General features: G+C 35.7%; 1 long non-coding RNA gene across 3 annotated transcripts in view; it reads right to left on the bottom strand.

Moving 5' to 3' along the window:
• The window catches only part of LOC147576577 (uncharacterized), a 192313-nt gene that overhangs the window by 55179 nt on the left and 122808 nt on the right, over positions 1-14326 (bottom strand). The window lies entirely within an intron of this gene.

The following is a 14326-nucleotide window of genomic DNA, read 5'->3' as shown; positions in this document are numbered from 1 at the left end:
GAAAGAAAGGCAGAGAAAGGCCAAGCAAACCCTCATTTCTTTCCACGTTTACAATCAGGTAAAACCCTCCATCACTGTAAGGGTGGAGCAGTAAAGACTCTGACATATGCTAGGATGGCTTCTAAGGACTATCCCTCCATCCAAAAACCAGGAATGAAAAGGCAGGGGGGAGTGGCATTCTTCACATTCATGAAAGACAGTCTATCCAGAAAATCGTGGAAAAAATAAATGAACAAACGAAAAACCAGTTTCAGTTACACTAATGAGAAGCAGGTCCAGGCAACTGAAGCTCTAACCTGACCTCACAGAAGTAGTCAAGATAATCAGATCTCTCTTTCAAACTCTCTGAATTTCTAAATGTATCCCCTTTACATCCTAAGAGAAGAGACGCTCAGGTTAAAGTCTGACCATTTTCAGAAGCCAAGATGGGACTAATTTGCTATGGCCAGTGAAATGGAGGGAGTTGTATTAAGGGAAATGATGTCCTCTGGGATGATCACTCAGCTGAAAAATTACTTGACCAAATGCAAGCAGGGTGATAGTTCCACTGCCCAGAAGGGTACCAGCTGCTAATTACAATGGCTCTCTGGAGAAGTGCTTCCAACAGTATTTCTGAGTTATTAGTTGATTAGTTTTCAGTCAAATCGATAAAGCCTTCAAGGTTAACTATCTACATGATATTTCTCTACACTTATAATGCACAAAAAAGTGTTTATTATCAACTTTCTCTTGCTTTGGCTTAATTATTTAAGCACTTGGAATTCAGTAGTTATCTTCCTGCCCCTCTAGAAAACAACCTGAGAGGGAAACTGGCAAAAATTTCACAGAGGCCAGATCTATTTCTAATGGACAAGAGAATCAAATGAAAAATAAACCCATTTCTCAATTATATTCAGGAGCACAACATATTCAATCAATTAATAAACAGCATAAAACGGTAAGACACACCAGGTATTAAGTGCTTACTACATGTCAAGTTCGAGCTAAGTGCATTGCCAACGCTTTATCATTTAATCTTTACAATTTCCCTGCAAGTAAATCACCATTATCCCCATTTTCACATGTGAAAACATGTTACATCAGTAAGAGAAAAAGACAGAATTCAAATTCAGGTCTATAAGTGCTGTGGGTTGAATTGTGTCCCCCCAAAATTCATATATTGAAGTCTGACCCCTTGTGCATCAAAATGTGACCTTATTTGGTAATGGAATCATTGGAGATATAATTAGTGAAGTTAAGATGACAGCATAGTGGAGTAGGGGGCATCTCCCTAATCAGATATGACTAATATCCTTATAAAAAGGAGGATTTGGACACAGACATGCACACAGGAAGAATGCTACATGACGGTGAAAGCAGGGATCATGGTGATAGTCTACAAACCAAGGAACTCCAAAGATTGCCAGAAAACTGCCAGAAACTATGGGGAAAAGCATGGGATAGATTCTTGCTCGTAGTTCTCAGAAGGAACCAACTCATTGACACCTTGATTTTGGACTTCTAGCCTCCAGAACTGTCAGACAATACATTTCTGTTGTTTAAGTTGTTCAGTTTGTGGTATTTTGTTATGGCAGCCCTAGCAAACTAATATAGTTGGGTTCCAAAAATCTGTGCCTTTCTGTTGGGTCATGCAGCCCAGGTGGACAGTTGCCTGCTGCTCTTATGCCACACATCTAGTTAGACATCTTTACTGGAGTTTGGACTGAGATACAGAGATATCTCTGAACATATGTCTAGTGGCTTGTTTCCCTGAAATCTCACCTTCCTCTGGCATGACTACCTCCCCATCCATTTTAGTGTTTCTGAGAAATTCATATTGTCTCACTCTTCGAGTGAAAAGCCATGTGTTATTCATTCATTCACTAAACAAAAACAACCAAAATGTACTGAGTGTCTTCTTTGTTCCTACTGGCTTCTCATGGAGTTCACGGTATAGTAGAGGAGCATGACATTAAGAAAATTATTACATCTAGAATTATGACAATATATTACAAATGCTCATCTTAGACCCTATTAAAATTGAGATTGATCTCTGTTCTAAGCCTTACTTTGATTCTTTTTAAAATAAATAATAACATATTTTAGAACACCAAGAGACAGAAGCCAAAGAATAATTGAATTGTTTACTTTGTACTCAAGGCAATGATAAGTAATATTTGGAATTATCTGTACATTTTTCTCAAATTTAATGAAAACTATAAACTTGTACATCCAAGAAACTCACGTGGAAATCAGTGATAAAAATAAAATCTTAAAAGCAGTCAGAGTACACAAAACACATTACAGAGAGGGGGAAGAATTCTCATCAGAAACAATGCAAACAAAGAATATGAAGTGCTAAAACAAAACAGCCAACCGACAAACTTACATAGGATTCTATAACCAGCAAAGATATCCTTCAAACATTAAACTGGATTAGGATATTTTTAGTAAAGTTAAGATTGGTACAATGTACTGTCAGAAAATGTGCATGACAAAGAATTTTAAAGGATGTTCATTAGACAGAAGGAAAATATATGAGATCTGTTGAAGAGGTAATATGGGTAAGTATAAAAGACTTTTTCTCATTTTCTAAGGTTTTAAAAAATATAATTGACTATTTAAGAACACATTGAGGGATTAGGAAGATGTCAAAGGAAAATAAAGGACAATTGCACAAAGGATGATGGTGGAAAAAATTGAAGTGTAATGTTATAAGATACTTTCATTATGTGTGAAGTGGAATAATATTATTTGAGGTAAAGATATGCATTTTAAACTTGAGAGTGAGTAAATAAGTAAATAAATAAAGATGATAAGCCAATAGTGGAGATAAAATAAATACTAAAAATTAATTCAAAAGAAGACAAGAAAAATAGGAAAATGAAGAATAGATGAGACAAACAACAATATGATTAAAATAAACCCAAGAGTATACAAATTATGTTAAATGTTAAGATTACGAGCACCACAATGAAAAGGCAAAGATCACCTGATCAGATTATTTTTTAAAAAGGAAGAGTCAACTATATGCTACCCAAATGAAATGCCCTTTCAATATTAAGGCACAGGATGGAAAATGATATATCTTGCAAACACTAATCACATAGTTGGAGTGACCATATTAATACCACAGGAAGTAGAGCTCAGGAGAAGGAACACTACCAGGCATAAAGAGGAACTTTTCATAAAATAAAATGGTCAATTCATAAAAAATATGGAAAAATCTGGGGCACCAGGGTGGCTCAGTCAATTAAGAGTCTGACTTCAGCTCAGGTCATGAGCTGGTGAGTTCAAGTCCCACACTGGGCTCTATGCTGACAGCTCAGAGCCTGGAGTCTGCTTTGGATTCTGTGTCTCCCTCTTTCTCTGCCCCTTCCCTGTTCATGTGCTGTCTCTCTCTGTCTCAAAAATATATAAACATTTAAAAAAAAAAAAAGGAAAAATCTAAAATGTGCCATGCACTTAATAACAGAGTTTCAAAATACAGGAACAAAAACTGATCAATTTAAAAGCTAAATAGATAGGGGCGCCTGGGTGGCGCAGTCGGTTGAGTGTCCGACTTCAAGCAGGTCACGATCTCGCGGTCCGTGAGTTCGAGCCCCGCGTCGGGCTCTGGGCTGATGGCTCAGAGCCTGGAGCCTGTTTCCGATTCTGTGTCTCCCTCTCTCTCTGCCCCTCCCCCGTTCATGCTCTCTCTCTCTCTGTCCCAAAAATAAATAAACGTTGAATAAAAATAAATAAATAAATAAATAAATATAAAGTCATGGTATGTGATACTTAAAAATATAAATAAATAAATAAAAATAAAAGCTAAATAGATAAAACTATAGTAGGAAATCTCAACATTCCTCTCAATAATCAATAGAACAAGTGGACAGAAAATAAGAACATATATGAAGAGTCAAACAACACTATCAAGTCAATAAACATCTGTAGAACGCTCCACCCCAAAACTGCAGCATGCACATTCTTTACAAATACATACAAATGTTTTCAAAATAATTCATAGGCTGGGCTATAAAATATATCTCAAAAATTTTTAAATAATAGAAATTAAATAAAGTATGCTTTCTAAACACAATGAATTAATCAATAAATAATCAGAAAAAAATCTTAAAAAATCACCTAAATTTAGAAATTCAGCAACATGATTTTAAGTGACCCATGGATCAAAGGATAAAACAAGAGAGGAGAATTATAAAATACTTTTAACTGAATGATAACGACAACTCAACATGAATTAAGATTTGGAGATGAATCTAAAGCAACACTTAAAGGGAATTTTGTAGTTTTAAATGCTTATGTTATCAAAGTAAGTAGGTGTAACAGAAATTATCTAAGCTTCCACCTTAAGAACCTGGAAAAAAGAAGAGTAAATTAAACCCAGTATAATTGAATTTTAAAAAGGTATAAAATTATACTAGTGTATTTAGTAATATATGTCCATATATGTCTACTTCTAGTGGTATATTAAATACTTGCAGTTTCACTTTCATTTAACTAACATTGATCATGTGTTAAATAATATGCACAGCATTTGCCAAAAGCTAAGAAAATATGCATGAATAAGTATCAACCCCTGCCTTTAAATACATTATTTGAAGACACACACACACTCCACAGAGACAGACAAGGAAACAATTCACAACAGGAGTATGGCTAGATGCCAAGGCAGTCAGAGAAGAGGATGATAAAAGTTCTAATTTACCTCATTCCTTTGCTTCAGTTAGAGTTACAGGTAGAACAGCACCTGATATGGGTCATAAAGAATGAAGAATCTGTGCACACTGTTCCTTCTCATTAGATTTGGCACCAGGGGCGCCTGGGTGGCTCAGCTGGTTAAGCATCCGACTTTGGCTCAGGTCATTATCTCACAGTCTGTGAGTTCAAGCCCTGCGTCAGGCTCTGTGCCAACAGTTCAGAGCCTGGAGCCTGATTCAGAGCCTGTGTCTCCCTCTCTCTCTGCCCCTCCCCCACTCGCACCTGTCTCTCTCTCAAAAATAAAATAAAAACATAAAAAAAAATTAAAAAAAAAAAAAAGAAGATTTGGGTCCATAGTAGATTTGAGGAGAAAAGGATCAACAGCGCATTTTGGGAATTAAAAATAGAATAGTGATGTTGCTAAATTGGTGAGTGGGATTTGGGGATTAGGCAGACCACTGGGGACAGGAGTCTAAGGAAGGAGTTAAAAGGCCAGTGATGGAGGTCATATAATTTCAATATACTTTTCAGAAATGTATTCTTTATTTCTCTGATCCACCATTCTCATCATAGCCAAAACCAAAACTTGGAGATTCTGAATTCATGAAATTAAAGATGCCAAAGAAAAATCTATAGTCATGTATAAACCAACAAAATAAAGGAGTAGATATGCTATTATATTGAACTTAGTTCTGAAAAAGTAATCTATTTTAGCATTCTTTTCCCTAAAATATTGTTTAGACAGTTTTAACAATATTTGATCATTCTATCTATTGAAATACTTCTTCAATTTAAGCGCTAGTCAAGCCCTGGAACATTTTAATACCCAAGAAATTGACCACGTTAGTAGGTACACATGCTATTGTATAAATGGTAGACTTGAGATTTGCCTCTGTCTATGGCATTCCTCATCTAAGACAACAGACTACAGGTTTCTGCTCCTGTAGTTATCAATTGGGGATAGTTATTTTTTAAATTATTGATTCTCAGGATCTAAAAAACAAATTGAGACTCAGGAAAGAACTTTTTATTACTGTCTTGTAGGAAGTCCAGACATGCCAGTTTAATTTCTCAAAATTTATGTATCTATTACAAACAGGGATAGCAACTAATTTTATAGACCTATTAACTTGACCTTTGAAATATTTTCCTACTAATCAAATGTGAACAAAATTATATGCCCTTATTTAGTTAATTCAAAAATCAAAAAATGAATTCTCAGGCACAAAATTTTCTTTATTAAAATCAAAATGGTCATTAAAACTGAGACTGAAGGGGCCATTTAACAATGACAATTGCCTGGTTCCAGGCAATCATTTTCATTTTAAGATAATCCCCTGAAGCATTTTAATCCCTAAAAAAAAAAAATACACCTCCACTTAAAGAATTTTATGAGGAGTTCTCATCTGTAACATGTTTCTCTTTTGTCAAAATATGCTTGTTAAAGCTGAATGTGACTGTGGAGTTTGGGGAGCAGGTTTATTTCCATTCAGTCTGACTGGGTCAAAGTTCATGACGGTGAAAATACCTTGAGTTTCTAATTGTTTGCTTCCTAGTCCAGGATGAAGTCAGTCCAGTTTTGCTTTCTCTTCTATTGCTGGAGAGCAATCTGCTGCATGAGCTATGAGCTGACGAACATCACCATCACAGAGGAGAAAGGAATACCCCTTCTGCATAAGCACCAATGCCACTTGGTGTGTGGGCTACTGCTACACCTGGGCAGGAACTCACTCCTGCTGGAAGTGAGGGTACTGAGGATCTGTACAAGGCAGGCTTCATTAATTCCCAATTTATCAATATTTTGTCTCTCCTCAACAATAGCCATGAATCGCTTAGCCAACTTCTCTGCATTGTGATTAAGGTTAATTACCATGATATCATTTCAATGTCTAGGTTTGGATTTAATTTGGGTAAAACAAATTTGGGACAGCTCATATTGATGTAAATGAATGCTTCAGTAATGCGCCAATTCTGCATTTTAAAAGAGTGTTTTTCTGCTAGCTTTACCTATTGAGAGATAAACATGGGCATGAATACATATCTATATTTGATCACGGAATATGATCAATACTCTCAAACAGCCAAACGCAATAATAAAAGGCATACCTTTGTAACAGGTATAGTACCAAAATGCCTTTAAAGCCAAATAAAAACACAAGCAGCCAATTAGAAGATTCATTTTATTGGTCTACCTTTAACACAAATGCCAGCAAGCAGCCTGAAAACAATCAATCCCTGTAGATTAGAACCAAAAGGAATCAGCAAACCTACTCCCTTTATGCTGGTGAGGAAATCAAGGCATAAGGGCATTAGACCATTTGTCTACATTCTCTACAGCTTCTTCACAATTGGCCAGTTTTCAGTGAACATGTTTCTTCTTTGCCATTTTTCTGTTGCATCTGGCTGTGCAGGGGTTCAAAAAACTGAAATTTAAGGTGGCTGCATTTTAATGAATATACCTTATGTGATAGTAAAAATTTGATCAATGAAATTTAACTCACTGCACTTTAGGTGGGATAGAGACCTTGTGGCCAGCCTGGGAAAGGAATTAACCAGCAACCTCTTCTCTCCCTTAAAGCCAATTATTTCTCATTGGGCAAGTAGAAGAGTGAAACATACTTGGCTTGAGTTAAATGTATTGATATTGAAACTATGTCATTTACTTTTGGATTAAGAACCATGCAAATACAAAGAATTTAAGGCAGTGGCAAGGAAAAGCTTAAAAAGTAATAGAAGGTCCAAAATCCAATATGAGACTTCACTCATATTTCAGGCAAGTATGAATAATTCAGCATATGACTCTTATTCCTCTTTTAAATATACATAGAAAAGAGTGACGGAAATGTCTTTATAAGCAATTAAACTGAAGTGTTTTATGTTTTTATCTGTCATTAATATAGCTTCAGATTACTAAGTACAAAAAGAAAAAAATCTTTATATTCCAAGGTCATATTTCTTTATTCCTTTATCTCTACATGCTTTTATGCCATACAAATTTAAAGTTTTATAGAACTTTACAAATATTAAACATGTGGGTATTATCATGGTAGGGAGGAAGGAAACAGTCATATTTTCTATAACATTTCCAGGACAGTTTAGAAAAGTGGTATAATATGGATTTTTTAAAATAAGGTCATGTTTCCTGTGCTTAAGGATCCTACAACCTGGTCTTCAGAGGACAAATATTAGAATAAGCAGTATTAAATCCCTCTTTTTTTGAGAGAGAGAGAGAGAGAGAGAGAGAACCCCAAGCAGGCTCCACACTCAGTGTGGAGGCAGATGCAGGGCTTAGTCCCATGACCCTGGGATCATGACCTGAGCCAAAATCAAGAGTTAAATGCTCAACTGACTGAGTTACCCAGGCACCCCAAAATCCCTGTCTCATTTTGACTAAGCCAAAAGGAAACTTCCAGAATTATAATCTAACTCTCTCCTTCCTAAACTCCTCAGGCTCTAGTGTACAAGAACCCAGGCAGGCCCAACATTCAGAAAGTATGTACCTCCAAGGAGCTGATGTATGAACATGGTTAGAGTGCCTAGCTGTGCTCGCCATGTAGACGCCCTGTGTATGTACCCAGTAGCCACTGCATATCACTGTGGCAAGTGAGACACCAACACTGACTACACCGTGTGAAACCTGGGGCCCAACTACTGCTCCTTCAGTGAAATGAAAGAATAAAGAGCAGTAGACATTTGGGACAGCCTACCCTTGTCCTAAAGGACCAAGATATCCCAAACTCTGTGTATGTCCATGTGCCCAGGCTAAAAAACCACTGCAGGCCAAGGGATCATCAGGCCCCTGATCCCTGTTGTCCAGGCAGAGGAGGAGCTCCAGGATTGGAGAGTGCCTGGCACCACTCATCCCTGTATTCTTAGGTGTGGGCTCAGTCAGTTTCATTCCACTTGAATTCTGGGGCTTTAAGTTGTTTCCCATATTCAACGGATTTAGAGGTCCCTAGAGAAACTCTATGATTTCATAAATGAGAAAACCTAGACTTGGAAGAAAGAGCTCTCAAGATGACTGGGTAGGAAAACTAAATCTCGTATGAGATGTACGGCATGCAAGGGCAGGGCCAGTATTGTTTTAGTGTCCTAAAGCCAGTACCTAACCATTTAAATATTAAGGGGAGAGTCAGGAAGACAGGGAGACTGAGCCAAGACTGCCCACTTCATCGCTGGTCCTTGGAGGTGGTAACGTCAGTTCCACTTTGCTTGCGTTTTTCTGGCAAAGAAGTTTTTGCTGATCTGTGAGGGTAGGAGAAGAGTAGAGGGAGGTAGTGCTGGGAAACAGGCCACGCATTCAGAATGTGAAGCCTAAAAAACCACATCTTAACAATTTTTTTAAGTTTATTTATTTATTTTGAGAGACACAAAGACAGAGCAAAGTGGGGAGGGCACAGAGAGGAGGGAGAATCAAAAGCAGGCTCTGCACTGTCAGCACAGAGCCCGATGCAGGGCTCAAACCCATGAACCATGAGATTATGACTTGAGCCTAAACCAACAGTCGGACACTTAACTGAGCCACCCAGGCACCCCAAAAATCTTTATTTCCAATTTGAATTACTAACCCAGACCAAGAACTATTAATTTGGGTCTGTAGAAATTCAATTACAAAACAATGAATATATTTTCCTGAGTTGTTCCCCTAAACGTGTTTTACCACTTAAAAAAAAAATTTGATTGAGAACTTCCAGCCTCCTGCAAAACTGCCTCTCGGGCAATAAGACGCATACCTGTTGCTTGTTGCTGTGTCATCTGGATCAGAATCCTCCTCCTTGGTGGGATGGGAACCCTGAAGTACATGTGATAGCACTTTAGGCAACTTGACAGTTTTTGTTTGTTTCAAATTTTTATTTAAATTCCAGTTAGCTAACATATAGTGTAACATTAGTTTCAGGAGTAGAAATTAGTGATTCATCACTTACATACAATACTCAGTGCTCACCCCAACAAGTGCCCTCCTTAATACCCATCATCCATTTAGCCCATCCCCCACCCACCTCCCTCTATCAAACCTCAGTTTGTTCTCTACCATTAAGAGTCTGTTTCATGGTTTGCCTCTCTCTTTTTTCTCCACTATGTTCATCTATTTTATTTATTAAATTCCACATTTGAGTGAAATATGCATTTGTCTTTCTCTGACTGACTTATTTCACTTAGCACAATACACTCTAGTTCTATACATGTCATTGCAAATGGCAAGATTTCATTCTTTTTGGTGACTAATATTCCATTGTGTGTGTGTGTGTGTGTGTGTATATATACACATATATACATATGTATATATACATACATATATACATATATATACATATGTATGTATATATGTGTATGTATGTATACACGCCACTTCTTTTTCCATTCATCGGTAGATGGACATTTGTGCTCTTTCCATAATTTGGGTATTAATGATAATGAAGCTATAAACAACAGGGTACATATGCCCCTTTGAATCAGTATTTTTATAACCTTTGGGTAAATACCTAGAAGTGCAAATGCTGTATCATAGGATAGTTCTATTTTTAACTTTTTTAGGAACCTCCATACTGTCTTCCAGAGTGGCTGCACTAGTTTGCATTTCCACCAAGAGTGTAAAAGGGTTCTCCTTTCTCCACATCTTTGCCAACATCTGCTGTTTCCTGTATTGTTAATTTTAGCCATTCTGACAGGTGTGAGGTGTTATCTCATTGTGCTTTTGATTTGTATTTCCTTGGTGATGAGTGATGTTGAGCATCTTTTTTTTTTTTTTTTTTTTTTTATTTATTTATTTTTGGGACAGAGAGAGACAGAGCATGAACGGGGGAGGGGCAGAGAGAGAGGGAGACACAGAATCGGAAACAGGCTCCAGGCTCTGAGCCATCAGCCCAGAGCCTGACGCGGGGCTCGAACTCACGGACGGCGAGATCGTGACCTGGCTGAAGTCGGACGCTTAACCGACTGCGCCACCCAGGCGCCCCGAGCATCTTTTCATGTATCTGTTGGCCATCTGGATGTCTTCTTTGGAAAATGTCTATTCATGTCTTCTGCCCATTTCTTAACTGGATTATTTGTTTTTTAGGTGGTGAGTTTGTTAAGTTCTTTATAAATTTTGGATACTAACCCTTTATCAGATACATCATTTGCAAATATCTTCTCCCATCCCAAAAGGTTACCATTTGGTTTTGTTGATTATTTCCTTTGCTGTGCAGAAGGTTTTTATTTTGATGAAGACCCAATAGTTCATTTTAGCTTTTGTTTCCCTTGCCTCCAGAGACATGTCTAGTAAGAAGTTGCTATGGTCAAGGTCAAAGAGATTGCTGACAGGCTAGTAACTTATTTGCCAATTATCTGTTCAGAGAAATAGTTCCCTTCAAAAGAGTTGGGAGTCCACAGAGATTAGCTATATTTTCTGGGCTCTCTACATTTGCTTTATCACTTGACTACCTGTTCTCCCAAATCTATGATCTTTCAAAAGGGTACACACTGAAAATGCTTCATGACTTAAATTACTTTAAAAAATATTAACTTTTATTAGCTGAATGTTAAAACATACAGAAAAAATTTTAAAATGTTATCTACCAAAGGTACAACTTTAGATTTTTTGACATTCTTGAGCCACTTATTCATGACACATTCATGTAGAGTTTCATAATACTAGTGGGAATATTATTAGGAATCAAATGTGTCTATAAATATAACCTGAACTCATTGCTCCCTTGGAAATATCAATAACAATTTTGCTGGATTTTTGTGGTCTTTTTTCCCTAAAATATATCTACCAAAATTGCTTCAATGAAACTTTTTTAAGAAATAAGTCATCATTTTCTTAAAATATCTCTGTTGCTTCTCACCCCCTGTCTACATTAAAACGGACTTATTCTCAGAAAGCCCTTAACTTATTTTTATTCAGCTCAGGCTCAGTGGAAGTCTTCCTTATAACCTTTGGAATCTAGTTAAGTACTAGCACTCATAACCTGGAACTAATATAACACTGTGTATCAACTATACTTCAACTTAAAATAATAATAATAATAATAATAATAATAAAGTACTAGAGCTAATATATTTTTCAGCACATGGATATCAAGGATTATTTTTCACAGTAGATGCAGAAAAAACATTGACAAAACTCAACAACCTTTCATGATAAACACTCTCAATGAATTGGGTATAGAAGGAATTTACATTAATATAATAAGGGTCATATGACAAGTCCACAGTTTACATCATATTCAGTGAGAAAGACTTAAAGCTCTTTTTCTAATATCAGGAACAAGGCAAGGATGCATACTTTCATGATTTCCATTAAACATAGTACTAGAAGCGCTGGCCAGAAAAATCAGGCAAGAAAAAAAATTTTAAATCATCCAAATCAAATGCTAATTACACTGGTATCTAAAATTAAAAAAAAAACACATATAAATCAGAATAAAGAAGTAAAACTGTCTCTCTTTGCAGATGTCATGATCTTTTATATAGAAAGTCCTAAAGACTCCATCCTAAAACTGTTAGAATAAACAAATTTAGTAAAATTTCATAATATAAAATCAATATACAAAAATCAATTGCATTTCTATATACTAAAAACAAACTATCTGAAAAAGAAACAAAGAAAACAATCTCATTCACAATAGCATCAAAAATGATAAAATACTTATGAATAAATTTAACCAAGGAAATGAAACACCTGTACAATGAAAACTATAAGATATTGATGAAAGAAATTAACGACACAAATAAATGGAAAGATACCCAATGTTCATGGATCAGAAAAATTAATGTTAAAATGTCCATGCTATTCAAAGTCATATACAGATTCAATGTAACTCCTATCAAAATTCAATGGCATTTTTTTATAAAAATAAGGAAAAAACTCTGAAATTCATATGGAACCACAAAAGATCCCGAACAGCCAAAGAAATCTAGGGAAAGAAAAATAAAGCTAGACACATCATACTTCCTGATTTCAACTATACCACAAAAGCTATAGTAATTAAAATAGTATGATACTAGCATAAAAACAGATAGAGAATCAAGAGCCCAGAAATAAACCTATGCATATATAGTCAAGGACAAGGGAGACAAGAATATTAATGGGGATATTCGCATGCAGAAGAATGAAAATGGACTTGTATTTTGCACCACTCATAAGAATTAACACAAAATGAATTAAAGGCTTAAATGTAAGACCTGAATCCTAAAATTCCTAAAAGAAAAAATACGGGGTCTGGTCCTTGACACTGGTCTTGACAATTATTTTTTAATATAACACCTAAAGTACAAGCAACAAAATTAAAAAAAAAAAATAAGTAGGGCTACACCAAGCAAAAAAGCTTCTGCACAGCAAAAGAATGATCAACAGAATACAGAGGTAACCTATGGGAGAAGAGAAGATATTTGCCAACCAATATCTAATAAGGGCTTAATATCCAAAATATACTCATAACAACTCAACAGCAAAACCAAAAAAAACAAAAAAAAAAACAAAAAACAAACCCTCACAAATTATCTGATTGAAAATGGGCAAAGGACCTACATAGACATTTTTCTAAACAAGACATACAAATGTCTAACTGGCATAAAATGATGAAACTCACTAATCATCAGAGAAATGCAAATCAAAACTACAGTGAGATATCTCCTCACACGTTTTAGAATGGCTAGTATCAAAAAGATAACAGGTAAGTGCCAGCAAGGATGTATGGAAAAGTGAACCCTTGTGTTCTGCTGGTAGGAATACAAACTAGTGCAACCACTACAGAAAATAGTATAAAAATTCCTCAAGAATATAAAATTGAACTACCATGTGATCTAGCAATCTCACTTCTGAGTATATATGGGAAGGAAATAAAATCAACATCTTGAAGATGTGTTTATGTTCATGATGTGTTCAATGTTCATTGTAGCATTACTTACAATAGCCAAGATACAGAAACAATGTGTCTGTCAATGGACTAATGGATAAAGAAAATGTGGTATATTTATACAATGAAATATTCAGCCATTTAAAATAAAGGAAATCCTGCCATTTATGACAACACAGATCAATCTTGATCAACCAAAATGAGTCAGACAGTGAAAGGCAAATACTGTATGATCCTATTTGTGGAATCTAAAAATAACAAACAAACTTAAAAACAAAAATGAACTCATAGAAACAGAGAACAGTTTGGCTGTTGCCAAAGGTCAGGGGTGAGGGGGGGAAATGAGTGAAGCTGGTCAAAGGGTACAAACTTTCAGTTACAAGATGAATAAGTTCTGGGATCTAATGTACATCATGGTTACTACAGCTAACAATACTGTATCACATACTTGAAAGTTGCTAAGAGAAATCTTAAGAGTTGTCACCACAAAAAAATAAATAAAAAGGTAACTATGTGAAGTAGTGGACATGTTGACTAACCTTATTGCAATAACCATTTCATAATATACATATATATCAAATAATCACATTTTACACCTTAAAAATGCTGTATGTCAATTATACCTTTAATAAGGCTAGAAAACATTAAAATTAAATTCCTAAAGAAAAAAATGAATGATTTTTTCCAAACGACTTTTTTCTTCCAGTTCGAAATTCTCATACGGAATACATATTAAATCTGTGGGCCTCTCATAATAATTATCTGCCTAGTTCGAGAATAGTTGTGATAATATTTTTTGA

The sequence above is a fragment of the Puma concolor genome, chromosome D1 (assembly GCF_028749965.1).
Source record: "Puma concolor isolate L17-30 chromosome D1, mPumCon1.1.hap2, whole genome shotgun sequence".
Classification (NCBI taxonomy): Eukaryota; Metazoa; Chordata; class Mammalia; order Carnivora; family Felidae; genus Puma; species Puma concolor.
Note: the sequence above shows the minus strand (reverse complement) of the source record. Positions and strands in the feature narration are given on the sequence as shown.